The following is an 18589-nucleotide window of genomic DNA, read 5'->3' as shown; positions in this document are numbered from 1 at the left end:
CTGAGAACAAATGCCCGCGCCGGTGTGGTTCCCTATTTACCTGACGAGGTAAGAAGACGGTATCGTGGCAGCAGAGCCAGTGCTAAGATAAAAGCCAAGTGTTTAGCGAAAAAGTGGCGCTACAAACCTTTGGTGCCTTCTGTGATCCTTGGAAATGTGAACTCACTACCAAATAAAATTGCCAAACTGGCTGCACTGGTGAAAAATGTCAGGACCTACAAAGAATGCAGTTTGTTGTGTTTTAGTGAAACGTGGCTAACAACTAACATCCCAGATGCTAACGTGGAGCTACCCGGGTTTAGCACAGTTAGAGCGGACAGAGACGCAAGTACCTGCGGAAAGCAGAAAGGAGGTGGACTTGCACTCTATGTCAACTATGTACAACTCTGGACATGTTAACGTTAAAATCTCAACTTGCTGCAGGGACATCGAAATGTTGGCCGTTAAGTCTGTGTCTCTATTACTTGCCCAGAGAGTTTGGACACATCATCGTTATTATTGTTTACATCCCTCCTCGGGCGGATGTGGAGATAGCAGGTGACATCATCCATTCCGCAGTTGCTAAACTACAAATGCAGCACCCCGAGGCACTTGTGCTAATCACTGGAGACTTCAACCATGTAACGCTGGACAAAACATTACCAGCCTTCTCCCAGTATGTGGATTGTAACACCCGGGGAAATAGGACTATTGATCTACTGTATGCAAACGTTAAAGATGCATACAGCGCCACCCCGCTGCCTGCACTTGGGAAAGCAGATTATAACCTGGTTCTGCCTCACTACAAACCAAGAGTGAGGGAGCTACCTACAACCACACGCTCATTCAGGAAGTGGTCCCCTGAGGCAGAGCAGGCTCTGAGAGACTGCTTTGGAACTATGGACTGGGATATCCTGCAGGGATCTTATAGTAAGAACATTAAGGAGGTTGTTGACTGCACTATTGACTACATCAACTTCTGTATGGACATTGTAGTTCCAGTAAGAACAGTATGCTGCTATGCTAACAACAAGCCATGGATTACAAGTGACATCAAGGGCCTTTTGAACCAGAAAAAAAGGGCTTTTAAAGGCGGTAATCAGCATGAGCTTAAGCATGTGCAGAAGGAACTCCGAGTCCATCTCAGGGTGGCGAAGGAGCAGTACAGGAGAAAGCTGGAGCAGAAGTTGCAGAATAACAGCATGAAGGAAGTGTGGGATGGGATGAAGATCATCACTGGCTGCAACTCGAAGCGGGGTGCCACCATCGAGAGAGATGTGGAGAGAGCAAACCAGATGAACAACTTTTTTAACAGGTTTGACCACCCTAACCCACTCTCACCTCGGAGTACTGCACCCTCCACCCATCCTTCTGCTGATACCAGCATAGGAGAGAGTTTACCCCAACCCACAATTACAACAGCAGAGAGCTGAGGAGACTTTGTGCCAGCAAAGCAGCGGGTCCAGATGGAGCATCGCCATGACTGCTGAAGGCCTGTGCGTTGGAGCTGGGGAGTCCTCTACAGCGCATCTTCAACCTGAGCCTGGAACAGGGGAGAGTCCTGAGGCTTTGGAAAATATCTTGCATCACCCCAGTCCCAAAGGTATCACTTCCTAGTGAGCTGAATGACTTCTGGCCTGTCGCTCTGACGTCGCATATGATGAAGACCATGGAGCGGCTGCTGCTTCACCACCTGAGGCCACAGGTCCGTCACGCCCTCTACCCTCTGCAGTTCGCATACCAGGAGAAGGTGGGAGCGGAGGATGCCATCATCTACATGCTACACCGATCCCTCTCCCACTTGGACAGAGGCAGTGGTGCTGTAATAATTATGTTTCTGGACTTCTCTAGCGCCTTCAACACCATCCAACCTCTGCTCCTTAGGGACAAGCTGACAGAGATGGGAGTAGATTCATACCTGGTAGCATGGATCGTGGACTATCTTAAAGACAGACCTCAGTATGTGCGTTTTGGGAACTGCAGGTCTGACATTGTGGTCAGCAACACAGGAGCGCCACAGGGGACTGTACTTTCTCCGGTCCTGTTCAGCCTACTGTATATACGTCGGACTTCCAATACAACTCAGAGTCCTGCCATGTGCAAAAGTTCGCTGACGACACTGCTATCGTGGGCTGCATCAGGAGTGGGCAGGAGGAGGAGTATAGGAAACTAATCAAGGACTTTGTTAAATGGTGCGACTCAAACCACCTACACCTGAACACTAGCAAAACCAAGGAGCTGGTGGTGGAATTTAGGAGGCCCATGCCTATCATGGACCCCGTGATCATCAGAGGTGACTGTGTGCAGAGGGTGCAGACATATAAATACCAGGGAGTGCAGCTGGATAATAAATTGGACTGGACTGCCAATACTGATGCTCTGTGTAAGAAAGGACGGAGCCGACTATATTTCCTTAGAAGAATGGCGTCCTTCAACATCTGCAATAAGATGCTGCAGATGTTCTATCAGACGGTTGTGGCGAGCGCCCTCTTCTACGTGGTGGTGTGCTGGGGAGGCAGCATAAAGAAGAGGGACACCTCACGCCTGGACAAACTGGTGAGGAAGGCAGGCTCTATTGTGGGCATGGAGCTGGACAGTTTGACATCTGAGGTGGAGTGATGGGCACTGAGCAGGCTCCTGTCAATCATGGAGAATCCATTGCATCCACTGAACAGTTCCTGCTCCACTGACAGACTGAGGAGATCGTTCCTCCCCCACACTATGCGACTCTTCAATACCATCTGGGAGGGTAAACGTTAACATTATTCATATTACTGAATAACATATTCATATTACTGTCTGTATACCTGCATTGTTATCACTCTTTAATTTAATATTTTCTTTATCAGTATGCTGCTGCTGGAGTAGGTGAATTTCCCCTTGGGATTAATAAAGTATCTATCTATCTATCTATCTATCTATCTATCTATCTATCTATCTATCTATCTATCTATCTATCTATCTATCTATCTATCTATCTATCTATCTATAGGGTGTCAGACATTCCAATATATAAGATGGGACGAGATTATTTAAGGCTTTGTAAACCATAAGCAGTATTTTAAAGTCAATTCTGAATAACACAGGTAGCCAGTGTAGTGACATCAAAACTGGAGAAATGTGCTTGGATTTTCTTTTCCTAGTTAGGATTCTAGCAGCTGCATTCTGCACTAGTTGCAAACGATATATGTCTTTTTTGGGTAGTCCTGAGAGGAGTGCGTTACAGTAATCTAGACGACTGAAAACAAAAGCGTGAACTAATTTCTCAGCATCTTTCAATGATATAAGAGGTCTAACTTTTGCTATGTTTTTTAAGTGAAAAAATGCTGTCCTAGTGGTCTGATGAATATGTGATTTAAAATTCAGGTTACAGTCAACAGTTACCCCTAAATTCTTTACCTCTGTCTTGACTTTTAATCCTAATGCATCAAGTTTATTTATAATAATCTCATTGTCTCTATTATTGCCAATCACTAAAATTTCTGTTTTCTCTTTATTTAGCTTGAGAAAATTACTATTCATCCAATTAGAAACACAAGTAAGACATTGTGTTAGTGAAAAAACAGTGTCTGGGTCATCGGGTGCAATTGATAAATACAGCTGTGTGGTCATCAGCATAGCTGTGGTAGCTCACGTTGTGCCCCAAGATAATCTGACCTAACGGAAGCATGTAGATTGAGAAAAGCAACAGACCCAGGATAGAGCCTTGTGGAACACCATATAGAATATCAAGTGTCTTTGAAGTATAATTACCACAACTAACAAAGAATTTTCTACCTGCCAGGTAGGATTCAAACCAATTTAAGACACTGCCAGAGAGGCCCTCCCACTGACTAAGACGGTTTCTAAGAATATTGTGATCAATGGTATCAAATGCCATTCAGATCTATGTGGATGATAACAGATAAATGGCCTCTGTCTGCATTTACCTGCAAGTCATTTACTACTTTAATGAGTGCAGTTTCTGTGCTGTGATTTGTTCTAAAACCTGACTGAAATTTATCAAGAATAGCATGTTTATTGAGATGGTCATTTAACTGCATAATGACTGCCTTCGCTAAAATTTTACTTAAGAAAGGCAGGTTAGAAATGGGTCTAAAATTTTCAAAAGCAGAGGGGTCAAGATTATAATTAATTATATTATTATATTAATTATATTAATAATTGCTGTTCATTAATCTATGATTGATAGACAAACATTCACCACCCATTGGTTAGATTATATCTAATTTCTTTGCCCAAACTTGCTGTTAAACTATTTCTTGTAGCTTGTATAGAAAAATAGTTTGTGTGTTTCATCCATTGGTCACAGGGTTTGCTGAATCTGGAGAAAAAGAACATCTATAGTTTTGAAGTTACATATTTTTTTATGCTTATAAAACTTTATTGAAATTCTGATTTTTTAAATTTTTAACTCTTTAACTGATCACGCTACAGGCTGTCCTTCTGCCTTCGGTTAAACTTTTCTGAGTTTCAACAAGGTCAATAAGTCATCTTTATTTAACACTGCATGTGCTGCTAGGCTTCATCAAGGACATTCCAGGCTCACTGACTAGGCACAGGATGCATTACAAATACCAATCAAGTTATTCTTATGATCACTTTTGATTTTATTTGCTATAGAATTTTTAGATATTCACATGTATTACTAATACAAATAAATTTGGATATGATCCCCTATTACTATGCTGTTATGTTATTGTGTTATTATATGAGGCGTCCCCCATATCTTTTAGGATTTGGTGCGCATTATTAATTAGTCAGCTGACAGACAAAGAAGCATAGACTTTTAACAGACACAGACTTACAAATGACATATAAGAGCATCTGACACCCCAGACTCTGAATAAGAGTAATTAATCCCTTTTTTTTTTTTTTACTAGATTTTACCCCACTTCATGCCTAAGTAGTTTACTTGGCTAAGGCAGAAGTTCTTTACACACATTCAGCACACTAGAGAAAGCAACTGTTCACAAACAAACAGCCTTCACTCTTTGCGGTCATTTCTACACACTTAGCAATTGCTTCATTCTGTCCAATATGTTCCCATATACTCATACGTTCTCTTTTACAATTGCACTTCATTCAAAGAATAAAGTTCTTTTACAATTGTATCTCAATCACACATGCTATAAACTCACTCGAGGTTGTGCTTTTTATTTTATTTATATAAGGTTTTCACCATTCAACGCACTTAAACACTTCTTGCCCTTCATGCTTATCACGACAGTCAAGCAACTTCTCAGGACGCAAGCTGGTATTACTTTAATTAAATTAGGAGCATCTCTAGCTCAGATTTATACAGCGCTAGTCTCCAGATCATGAAAACTCTGTGGTGAACCGATTCAGTGACAATCAAGGAAAATTTCTGTGGCGATCCGATTCAGCGACAACAAGGTATATCCACCCATCGAGAAATCATGTGGCACAATTCCACAACAAGAATGCATTCCCAGAAAAAGCTACGTGGTCACAAAGAATATCCTGACTCAACAAGGAAAACATACATGCTTGAACCTTTATTTCGTATCGCAGGACATGTATGCTAACCACTGCACCACCATACTCTTTACCATAATAGTACCTAAAATACACAACCTCCATTCACGCACATCAGGCACATTCTTCTTATCGCAAGAACTTGTCTCCCTTCTCATTTATTATTATAAAAAGAGCATTTTTCCTTTAAACTTGATCAGGGTTTGAAAGGAAAAGTGTTTTGCACGTTTATGATAAGCTTTAAACAAAAGTGGTGACATTTTATTTACTTTAACCCAATTATACATATCGATAATTATATTTCTTTGTCATGTGAGAAACTGTCTCATTTTTAAATCCACACTTATCCAATTAATACCTTCTTAAAAGTATGGCCAGTACTTACAGGAAGGTAACAGAGGCATGCTTCTCATTTCAAAGTTAAAACAAATTTATTTGTTCCTTTTCCAATTTAAATTAGAGCTCTTTTACATTTTAGTGCTATTTGTGTACACATTATACAGTTTCATTTTTAATACTAGCTTATAACGTAGGTTTGTATAAGGAATACTTATAAAATGACTAAATTAATTTAATTAGTTTCTGTGTGTTTTTCGATGTTCTGCAATTATCAGCATTTTAACACACGTCATGATACTTTAGCAGTATAGATGGGGTTTGCCAAAACCTTTTACCTTTAATCTTTTGGGGGGCAGCGTGTTAGCAACAGCTGCACAGTTCAAAACTGCTTTTTTTAACAGGCAGACGAATCATGTATTTTGGATTATATATCGGGCTGCTATTATACCATTAAAGATTTCTACAATTATTTTAGTGAGTGCGATCGAGTCTTTATGGATTTTATCGGCATTGACACTGTTCATCTTTAAGATGAGTGACTCGTCTAACTACAAGGTAACATAAACGCATGCTTGCATTCATCATCTGTTAATAACGCGCAGCTCTTCATAACTTTACAATATATTATTTCTAATTGCTAACGATGTAACTTATTTAATAACAGTGTTCCCCAACATGCCATTTATTTTTCAGGCAGGTTTTGGACATTCATACGGCAGCGGATTAATCTGTGTTGTTCATCCGGGTGCCGTTCTGTTTTATTTTGGACAACCAGTCTTGTGTCTACAAGTTTAAAACTGTTGTTTACAATTTATTGTGTTCGACTTAGTTTCATCTCTTATTCTCACATTTTATAATCATGCTTTGGACTTTTAAGTCCAACTCGCATAATGTAATTAGCAGACGCTACCACAACTCACCGGCAGCTATCTGTTTTTTTTTATTTTTATTATTGCCCCATGCACTGTAGCCGAATGTTATACAAGCCCGCCTCTTGTACTCTCACGGGATTAATCAATATCCCCATTCCAGTTAGGGCCAGGTATTTAAGGCAGTATAACTCTGTCACGGGAGTCCATGACAGTGCACGCAACCATCCCGATACACTCTATCTGACCGAGACCTTCCATGCTGTCATTATCAGAAGCATATTTTATATATATATATAATACATTAAAAATATGATACGGTTATTAATTTAGTCACAATCCTGCTGACTACACCATTTTGTTTCCTGTAGGGAGCAGGAATAAGTTCTTTTGTAATTGCGGCATTTCAAGTAGCCGAAAACTACATAGATATGATATTAAAAGGCGATACCTCTCCCATAGTGATATGGCGGTAAGAAATCACATAAGAGAAAATAACTTAACTTTCTTTACTGATGATTTTCAAGGCATTACAGACGGAGGAAGCCATAGCAAGACAATACTTTTATCAAGGTGGGATCTCCATGTATACAGTCTGCCATTTTCTTTCACTGCGCTGGAAGGGTTTTCAGGACGGATGATGATATCACCCATCCGTCCATCGGCTTCGAAGTATTTGGCTGCTGTCCAAGTCTTTTATACTGTCTTCTCAACGTGCAGGCACTTACTTACAGTGCATCCAGAAAGTATTCACAGCGCATCACTTTTTTCACATTTTGTTATGTTATAGCCTTATTCCAAAATGGATTAAATTCATTTTTTTCCTCAGAATTCTACACACAACACCCCATAATGACAACATGAAAAAAGTTTACTTGAGGTTTTTGCAAATTTATTAAAAATAAAAAACTGAGAAGGCACATGTACATAAGTATTCACAGCCTTTGCCATGAAGCTCAAAATTGAGCTCAGGGGCATCCTGTTTCCCCTGATCATTCTTGAGATGTTTCTGCAGCTTAACTGGAGTCCACCTGTGGTAAATTCAGTTGATTGGACATGATTTAGAAAGGCACACACCTGTCTATATAAGATCCCACAGTTGACAGTTCATGTCAGAGCACAAAACAAGCATGAAGTCAAAGGAATTGTCCGTAGACCTCCGAGACAGGATTTCTCGAGGCACAAATCTGGGGAAGGTTACAAAAAAATTTCTGCTGCTTTGAAGGTCCCAATGAGCAGAGTGGCCTCCATCATCCGTAAGTGGAAGAAGTTCGAAACCACCAGGACTCTTCCTAGAGCTGGCTGGCCATCTAAACTGAGCGATCGGGGGAGAAGGGCCTTAGTTAGGGAGGTGACCAAGAACCCGATGGTCACTCTGTCAGAGCTCCAGAAGTCCTCTGTGGAGAGAGGAGAACCTTCCAGAAGGACAACCATCTCTGCAGCAATCCACCAATCAGGCCTGTATGGTAGAGTGGCCAGACAGAAGCCACTCCTTAGTAAAAGGCACATGGCAGCCCGCCTGGAGTTTGCCAAAAGGCACCTGAAGGACTCTCAGACCACGAGAAAGAAAATTCTCTGGCTGATGAGACAAAGATTGAACTTTTTGGTATGAATGTCAGGCGTCACATTTGGAGGAAACCTGGTACCATCCCTACAGTGAAGCATGGTGGTGGTAGCATCATGCTGTGAGGATGTTTTTCAGTGGCAGGAACTAGGAGAATAGTCAGGATAAAGGGAAAGATGACTGCAGCAATGTACAGAGACATCCTGGATGAAAACCTGCTCCAGAGCGCTCTTGACCTCAGACTGGGGCGACGGTTCATCCTTCAGCAGGACAACGACCCTAAGCACACAGCCAAGATATCAAAGGAGTGGCTTCAGGACAACTATGTGAATGTCCTTGAGTGGCCCAGCCAGAGCCCAGACTTGAATCTGATTAAACATCTCTGGAGAGATCTTAAAATGGCTGTGCACCGACGCTTCCCATCCAACCTGATGGAGCTTGAGAGGTGCTGCAAAGAGGAATGGGCGAAACTGGCCAAGGATAGGTGTGCCAAGCTTGTGGCATCATATTCAAAAAGACTTGAGGCTGTAATTGCTGCCAAAGGTGCATCGACAAAGTATTGAGCAAAGGCTGTGAATACTTATGTACTTGCAATTTCTCAGTTTTTTTATTTTTAATAAATTTGCAAAAACCTCAAGTAAACTTTTTTCATATTGTCATTATGGGGTGTTGTGTGTAGAATTCTGAGGAAAAAAATGAATTTAATCCATTTTGGAATAAGGCTGTAACATAACAAAATGTGGAAAAAGTGATGCGCTGTGAATACTTTCCGGATGCACTGTAGGTTCCAAACAAGGTAAGTAGATTCAATTTCATCTCTAACATATAGAAATAGTACAATGCCCATTTTCGTAGATGTACCTTTCTTTCTTCAAATGCTTGCCTAGCAGTTCTAAATGCTGAGAGCCCCTGTGTGCTGACTTTGGCCTGGTCTGTACATGTGAGTGGATTTTTGTACACAGCACAGTGACATTAAACTTATTATTCTATTACAGATTACAGAAAGGAAGGACAGTAAAGCTTTGAATGAAACTGAGTGTTGAAGCTTTGGGTAACAAGACAGGTTAAGGAGCAGGGAGCTTAGTCTTTCAATAATTGTATTTACATAAATGATTTACTCTGTTGTGCTGCAGTTCGGAAGACTACTTATTTACCCCCACCACAGCCCTTGACAAGATTCATTCACAAGGAAAGGATGTAGCTGACAAATTCAGGTATTTTTTTGAAAGTTTGGCTCCAGATGTGCTTATCGAGCTGTTCATTCTTGTCAGTACTTGCGTGATCTTTATGTCCACCTCTGGATGAATTCACAAAGTTTCTTTACAACTTTTTTTGACTCATTAACGCAGAAATCCTGAGGCTTTCCCTAAATTGCAGAAGACGCTGTCGATTGCACTGATTCTGTTTTAAAGACAGATGTGATTAGTTATACAGCACACGCTTTTACTCTTGCTTTTTGGAAATCAATAATACATATCAGCTACAGATCTGGGAATCACTGAATACTAAAAACTTTTAATGAAGAGTGTCTTACACATATACTGGTGTAATGACCACGTCGGTTTTAGTGAAGCTTTTCTTAGCCTCTCTGATATGATCGACATAGGGTAGAATAGATGCTGGATTGTTATAATATGTGCTGCCCTACGCAAAATATGCTCATCAATTTGTTACAGATTCTAGGTGGACATGATTCCACACCATGGAATGAGTTACCTCATGTGAATCATTCATAATGTCTCCTAAACGTATTTGTTAACTTACAGACAAGTACTACATAACTGTTTTTTTTTAAAAGTCCTTATTTTAACTTTTGGCAGGGATCATACGCGAGTCCCAACTAGGATTAGAACATCAGCACACCTTACACATGCAACAGAACCAACTGCTTTTACGATTTGAGCTTCGAAGCGGCGAGAAGGGTATTGCTGCAGACCAGAGACATTATGGGTGGATCTAGAGGCGGGATAAATGTCAATCAAATTAGAATTCAGCAAATCATATTGTGCTAATTCAGAATTTCAACAAATGAGATTGTTCTTACTGTATGACAATCAAATACTCACTTGTCCAATTATCAACCTTTGAAGTTGTCCATCAAGTGTAACTTCAACCAATCTTTTCACAGATCGTGATCCCTGCTTCTTTGAGGTTCCGCCTTATAGAGTTTCCTCTTTTAAAAACCTGTCATTGTAGCAAGCGATGAAACTCCATTAAAGAAAAGAAGAAAACAAAAAAGAAGCAGCAGCAACGAAACACATTGCTCGTTATTTTTGACAATAGCATTAAGTGTGCTTTGAAATTAAAACGTTTGAAATTTGCATTTGCAGTTTTCTTCGTATTTTTTTAATAACTTTGTTTTGCATAGTTATGTGTATACCATTAAGCTTTACGTTTGTATTAAAAATCATTTTCGCTATAGTAATTGATGTATGTTCAGTGCTTGAAGTGGACTGGCACTCAGCGGTATTTGGCAACTCTTCAAAGTTCACAAGGCAAGTTTCACAAGAATTTCTTGACTGTGCATGGAAGACAAAAAAACCTTTTACACACATCTTGGAAATACTTGAGTAGTGATTCTGACGTGAACCAGGCAATGTGTCTAAATTGTAATACCTAGTAATCTGCCATGTTTTGGTACCATCAATTTTAACAAAATTTCATGTAGTTTTGTGCAGATGATGCCTGCAATTTCTAAACTGTTACTAGACTGTCCTGCAATGGGCAGTGCACCACTTAATTGTATCTGACTCAGACTGAGTGTCGCGATGTACACAGAGCCTTTTCAATTTAATTACAAGTAACATTTATATTTTTTTCCTTTCAGCCAACTTGCTACAAGAATATCTTCTGGAAATTGGATGTTAATGAAAAATAAGGTAAATTGCAAGCAACCATTTGTTAAATTTGTAATTCACTTGTAGTATCTGACTTTCACATGTATCTTTCTTTTTCTCTTTCCTTCTTTTCCTAGGACATCCCTACTGGTTCAGTAGACAGTGGAATATACATGTTGATGGTATTTGAATATTAATTATAGGCTTTATGTAACCTTACATTTGTGTTTAGATTGTATAGGATTTCAGTACTATTAACCTTTGTCAGTATGCGCTTTATCTGACCATGGAGGAACACTTTGATTTTACTGCTGTCAGTCTTTTAAAGATGCTGATAATGTATTTTTTTCTTCATGTGTGACATACTTTTAACCGTGGCATTCATTTAACATGCCCTCCGCTATTATTGGCACCCCTTGTCAAAAATAAGTAAGAAGAGTTAGAAAACAAAATGTAAAAAAGTTTTATTTCTTGATGAGGGCTTTGTTTTTCTTTGAATGAACTTGTTTCAATTAAAAGCCAGATGTTTTTCATTTTTTCAATGCAAGATGACATTTCTTCAGCAAACAGAGATTTATTTTCTAACCCTTCTTATTAATTTTTACAAGGGGTGCCAATAATAGTGGAGAGCACTGTATATATCCTTTTTATCTTAGGATGACATGCTAGCCATTAGAAAGTGGAGTTGCTTGCTTCTTTTGGAGAAACATCTCATATGGCTGGTAAACATTTAGTATTTCCTTTTTTATGTAAACAGTTTTTCCCATAATTTTATGCGGCCAGCTCGTATGATCTGGTTTAGTGGGTGCCAAATAACCGGTGCCTTTTCAGAACACCTTACAGTTATTGGTACTTGTTCTAAGTCTACCATTACTGACTCTGGTGCAGGTACCCTGCTTTTGGAGATGCTCCTTTTGAGAAGCATGGACAATCTAAGGTGACACCTCACATCCATCTACGGAAAACAGTCAGTTTAAATAAACTTGGAATTTTGAATACTCTAGTGTTTAAATGAGGTCAAATAGTATAACTTTAAATACACCAGTGTGTGTTTTGGTATGTACAGGTAAACTTTTACTGGCTCCCTTTTTTTCTGTCAAATAAATAACATCAATATTTTAATGTCTAAAGGTCAGGACAAAAAGCACATGGCAGCAGTGAACTTCTTGAGGAATATACAGATTCAGCCACACCAAGGTATTAATGTAAAACTTAGTCTACTACCATAGTTTCATACTCTGTTTGACTTGAGCAAAAACCTTAAAGTTGAACATGACATGAAGGATTGTCATAAGTTTTGTCAAGGACCAGTTGTCACCTGGGGAGTGTTACAGTAGATTGGTTATTTTATGATTAGAATAAAAGTATCTACAAAGTATTTCCATGACTTGCATGTTAGTTTAGTTAGTGTCCAGATTGGTGTATTTGTAATAACCTGAAATAATGGATGTATTCTAAAAAACTATTGAGATAACAACTAACGAGATTTTTGTAGTGAACTACAGAATAATTCTCACAATTTGAACTGTATTCCAATGTGTCCACTTTTCTGAGGAAACAGAAGTGTTCAGACCAAAACCCGATAGCTTGCACAAGTCAAATACTACAGGTGACAATTTGATGTATTATTTGTGTATGTCCACAGTGTATGAGAGCAGGCTGGCTGTGTGGCTGCAGTAGGGCAGCTGACTTGAGAACAAGTGGCTTGGGTTTTTGCAGCTCTAATGATCAGCAGGGCTTCCACACAACATGAAAAACTGTTGGAGTTCATCATATAGGACCATGGAGCAGATGATCACTTCCTGCTAACTTTCAGCAGTTCAGATAACAAGTAAAACTTTGTTATTGGAATCTGTCTAGAAGCAAAGAGCTATGGTGACTTTATAGTGCCAAACTCTTTTATTTTCTTGTCCAACAGGCTGTTGTATCTCAAAAGGTGTCATCCAGATGGTTTAAAAATGATGAAGATCCTAAAGGTCATCAGGTAATGACCTATATATACAGTAGAAGACGAGGAGCTGATAGATGGCCTCTACAACTACCTGGATGAAGTGCTGTCAAGAGCTGTAGGCACTTTTGAAAAGATTGACAGAGTTCATATCATTCTGGGTGTGCTGATGCCAGAGGCTCAGTTGGCTTCAGAGAATCTGTAATGAGTACAGAAAGTGTCTCTATGAATAACGTCCTCTCTTTTCTGTGTTTGATCAGCTCTTATTAAAGCTCTAGGAACAGTTGAGAGGTTTTCTCTACCAGAGGCAGATGGTCTGTTCATTGATGGACCAGTAGATGGTGAGTGGTATGTCATGTGGTGTTGGGGGGGAGACAGTCCTTTCTTTTTCTTTTCAGCACCATCATTCTGTTATACATAATACCATTTTATTTGTAGTGAATTTAGAGTAAATAAACTAAATATATATAAATGTAAATACTGTATATGTTTAAAGTGAAATTTAAAATACGCATTAATGCACTAAAAGCAAATCTTTTTTTTTTAAAGTGAGAGAGAAGAGTTTGACATTCTGTACTTGTATTGTAACAGTTGAAAACACAAGGACAGCATCACTAAGGCATTTAAACTTGGGATTCCATCTCAACCCCTCCTCTAATAAACATGTCCCTTTCTTTATTTGTCTTTTGCCTTTTTTATTTCTGAATGTGAAACTGACTGCGTAATAGAGTTATTTATATTTGATTAAAGTATTGATGTAAATAATAAAGGACACATTGTTATTGTTAAAGATTGTTAATTAGGTTCTATATATTTGAAATTGTCTGTATATCTGTTTTTAGCCAGTTCATGTCATCTGTATTGTTTCTTTAATTTTTATAACTGCATTGTACAGTTTTATTCCTTTTTTGTACATTACAAGCAAACATGTCTATCCCCATTACATTGTTCTTTTATTTATATACAGTACTGTGCAGAAGTTTTAGGCAGGTGTGAAAAAATGCTGTAAACAAAGAATGCTTTCAGAAATATAAATAATGATTGTTTATTGTTATCAATTTACAAAATGCAAAGTGAGCGAACAAAAGAAAAATCTAAATCAAATCAATATTTGCTGTTACTACCTTTCGCCTTCAAACCAGCATCAATTCTTATAGGTACACTTGCACAAAGTCAGGGATTTTGTAGGATTATAGTCAGGTGTATGATCAACCAATTATACCAAACAGGTGCTAATGATCATCAATGTCACACGTAGGTTGAAACACAGTCATTAACTGAAACAGAAACAGCTGTGTAGGAGGCTTAAAACTGGGTGAGGAACAGCCAAACTCTGCTACCAAGGTGAGGTTTTGGAAGACAGTTTCATGTCATGGCAAGATTGAGCACAGCAACAAGACACAAGGTAGTTATACTGCATCAGCAAGGTCTCTCCCAGACAAAGATTTCAAAGCAGACTGGGGTTTCAAGATATGCTGTTCAAGCTCTTTTGAAGAAGCACAAAGAAACGGGCAATGTTGAGGATCGTAGACGCAGTGGTCGGCCAAGGAAAGTTAGTGCAGCAGATGAAAGACACATCCAGCTTATTACCCTTCGAAATAGGAAGATGTCCAGCAGTGCCATCAGCTCAGAACTGGCAGAAACCAGTGGGACCCAGGTACACCCATCTACTGTCTGGAGAAGTCTGGCCAGAAGTGGTCTTCATGGAAGAGTTGCAGCCAAAAAGCCATACCTCCGACATGGAAACAAGGCCAAGCGACTCAAGTATGCACGAAAACATAGGAACTGGGGTGCAGAAAAATGGCAGCAGGTGCTCTGGACTGATTAGTCAAAATGTGAAATATTTGGCTGTAGCTGAAGGCAGTTTGTTCGTCGAAGGGCTGGAGAGCGGTACAATAATGAGTGTCTTCAGGCAACAGTGAAACATGGTGGAGGTTCCTTGAACGTTTGGGGCTGCATTTCTGCAAATGGAGTTGGAGATTTGGTCAGGATTAATGGTGTTCTCAATGCTGAGAAATACAGGCAGATACTTATCCATCATGCAATACCATCAGGGAGGTGTATGATTGGCCCCAAATTTATTCTGCAGCAGGATAACGACCCCAAACGTACAGCCAAAGTCATTAAGAACTATCTTCAGCGTAAAGAAGAATAAGAAGTCCTGGAAGTGATGGTATGGCCCCCACAGAGCCCTGATCTCAACATCATCAAGTTTGTTTGGGATTACATGAAGAGAGAGAAGGATGTGAGGAAGCCTACATCCACAGAAGATCTGTGGTTAGTTCTCCAAGATGTCTGGAACAACCTACCAGCCAAGTTCCTTCAAAAACTGTGTGCAAGTGTACCTAGAAGAATTGATGCTGGTTTGAAGGCAAAGGGTGGTCACACCAAGTATTGATTTGATTTAGATTTCTCTTTCGTTCATTCACTGCATTTTGTTGATTGATAAAAATAAATGATTAACACTTCCGTTTTTGAAAGCATTCTTTGTTTACAGCATTGTTTCACACCTACCTAAAACTTTTGCACAGTACTGTATAATATATATAAAGTGGAAATGCTGCAGTTTTAATACTTTAGCTTCAGTATTTTCCCGGATCAGTCTGTTTGTTAATCTTCTTTGTGCATTCTTTTTTTCAATTCAACTGACCCATCATTATTGTTAATTGTAAATATTTCTTGAAATGGTTGTACAATTTGTACTGAATAATTATTAATTAAATTTTCTTTTTGGTAGTGACAATACTGAATGTTTCAATTTGTGCTGGCCCAATCAACTCACATATTAACACAACTAGAACTGATGATTTGAGCAGAGCCTCTACTTGTATAAACATGGTCTACAAATGGCATGGACTTTGCTGGACTTGGCGGTAATCCCACAAGATAAAACATCTTGGAAACTGAGCATCCCAATCAAGATTTTCCTATTCACTTACATGGTCTAGAACAATAAGGTTCTTTTCTTTTTTTAGGAGTCACATTTTCAATAAAACTTACATTTTTTTAACTGAAAATGCATCTTTTACATATAGGATCAAAATTAAAGGAAAAGGATTGTATATGCCTCATAAATGGAGAGTCAAAACTTTTGAAGTTCCGTATTCTTAAACCATGAATCACAGCTAGAACCTTGTTATTCTAAGGTCTTGACACTAAGTGTGTGTCTGTGTGTATGTACTGCTCAAAAAAATGAAAGGACCACTTTTGAATCCGAGTATAGCATCAAGTCAAAGAAACTTCTGGACTATTGATCTGGTCAGTTAAGTAGCAGAGGAGGTTGTTAATCAGTTTCAGCTGCTTTGGTCCACTAGAGGGGCAACAATGAGATGACCCCCAAAGCAGGAAGGAATGGTTTAACAGGTTAAGGCCATTGACATTTTTCCCTCCTCATTAATATGTGGAGATGATCCGCTGTGGCAACCCCTAACTAGAGCAGCCGAAAGAAAAAGACAATCTGTTTTGTCACTAGTTTTGCCTTTGTCTACGGTCAGTGTCACTACGGGTAGCATGAGGCCATACTTGAACCCTACAGAGGTTCCAGGTAGTCCAATTTCTCCAGGATGGCACATAAAAACGTACTATTTCCAGAAGGTTTGCTGTGTCTCCCAGCACAGTCTCAAGGGCATGGAGGAGATTCTGGGAGACAGGCAGTTACTCTAGGAGAGCTGGACAGGGCCCCTTGTAGAAGGTCCTTAACCCATCAGCAAGACCAGAGGAACAGGATGAGCACTGCTAGAGCCTACAAAATGACCCTCAGGAGGCAGGCCACTGGTGTGAATGTCTCTGACCAAATAATCAGAAACAGACTTCATGAGGGTGGACTGAGGGCCCACCGTCCTCTAGTGGGTACCATGGAGCTCGATTGGCATTTGCCATAGAATACCAGAATTGGCGGATCCACCACTGGTGGGCACCCAGTGCTTTTCACAGATGAGACCAGGAACACCCTGAGCAAGTGACAGACATGAAACCATCTGGAGAAGCCGTGGAGAACATTATGCTGCCTGTAGTTCTTGGGTCAGTGATGGTATATCTGTTCAAAGTGTTCCTTTAAATTCTTGAGCAGTTTATATATATATATATATATATATATATATATATATATATATATATATATATATATATATATATATATAAATCCTATAGAAAACTACATTGATGTAAACCAGTTTTTCAATATAAACCTATGACAAACAAGAAAAAAAAAATTCCTAGCTGTTCAGATTGAATTGTTAATCAGGTGTGAATTTATACTGGCGCTGTGAGTTAGAGTCAGATCAGAAGGGTTGGGCAAGGGAGATCATGAACTTGACTGAGCAAATAAAACTGAAAAAAAGCTAACTTTTAGAAATGCCATACATTTACAGCTGATTTGATGCTGTTCATTTTCAAATAATATTACATTAGTGCGACGATGTTTTCTGATTGGTACTATTCAGGTCATAAAATGATTTCTTCAAAATGTCACATATATTTGTTTCTTTCTTTTTTGCCCGGTGCTGCGTTGACATCGTCCACCAGAAGGCGTGAACTTATTCAGAAGCAAGCAGGTGGCCAGTTGCTTGAGCTATAACACGCTTGACTTGGTGGCGATCAACACACATGTACTGTACAAGGAATGCACGGGGGCTACAGAGAAAAGAAGAGTGTTCTTTGTTCACCTTCCAGAGGAACTTTGTTGTCGCTTCTTACAATTAAAGGCAATGACTAAAGCAAAAGAGGATGCAACATTAACAAACTTCTGTTCCAATACAGCCGTTTCTCCCAGGAAAGCAAACTCAGTCAGTCAGTGTCAGGCGTCTCTTCAATGTAAAAGGAACCACAGCATAGAGAGAAGTGTATACATTGCAACAGGTACACATGTCGTAAACACAGAAAGGACGGTCCTTGGGTGTGTTGGAACTGTTAACATTTGAATCTGATGATTGCATATAGTGCAGAACTGACCTCTCTGTACTATTCTTTCCTCTGCATGTCCTGGAATACAAGAGAAACACCCCAATGCACCCAAAAGTGAACACTAGCAAGATGGAAAAAAAAACGAGGTCACTGATTACAAGCGCAAGAAGGTGTGCGAACGAATATGAATAATATGAATAATGTTGCATCAGTGCCACAATGTTTTCCGAAATGTACTATACAGGTCATAAAATGAGTTATTCCAAATATCATATATACCTATGTCTGTTTTTTTGTCAGTCCGGCTTTGACATCATGGACCATAAGGTGCATACTGTTGTGTTCAGTTGTAGTTTCTGCCAGAATGCTAGGGGGAGTTCTTATAAAATGTGTTACCTGTTGAAGGGATAGCAAAGGAGTCTAGGAATAAAAAGAAAGTCTTCTTGATTGGTGATCGTTCGTGCCTGTCATAAAATAAAGAAATTAACGTTCTGAGTTATCCATGGCTGGCTAATTATTTTGCCCTGCTCTGGACATAACAAAATTGGTGACGAGATTCTCCTCTTTATATTGTGCATGCTTGCAGTGAAAATGGCTGTTGCTAATGTGCCTTTTCCAAGTTTTTTTCTTCCGAGTCCGGGCGAGCCTGCAG

The sequence above is a fragment of the Erpetoichthys calabaricus genome, chromosome 4, assembly GCF_900747795.2.
Source record: "Erpetoichthys calabaricus chromosome 4, fErpCal1.3, whole genome shotgun sequence".
NCBI classification, from domain to species: domain Eukaryota; kingdom Metazoa; phylum Chordata; class Cladistia; order Polypteriformes; family Polypteridae; genus Erpetoichthys; species Erpetoichthys calabaricus.
This window is presented reverse-complemented; position numbering follows the sequence as displayed.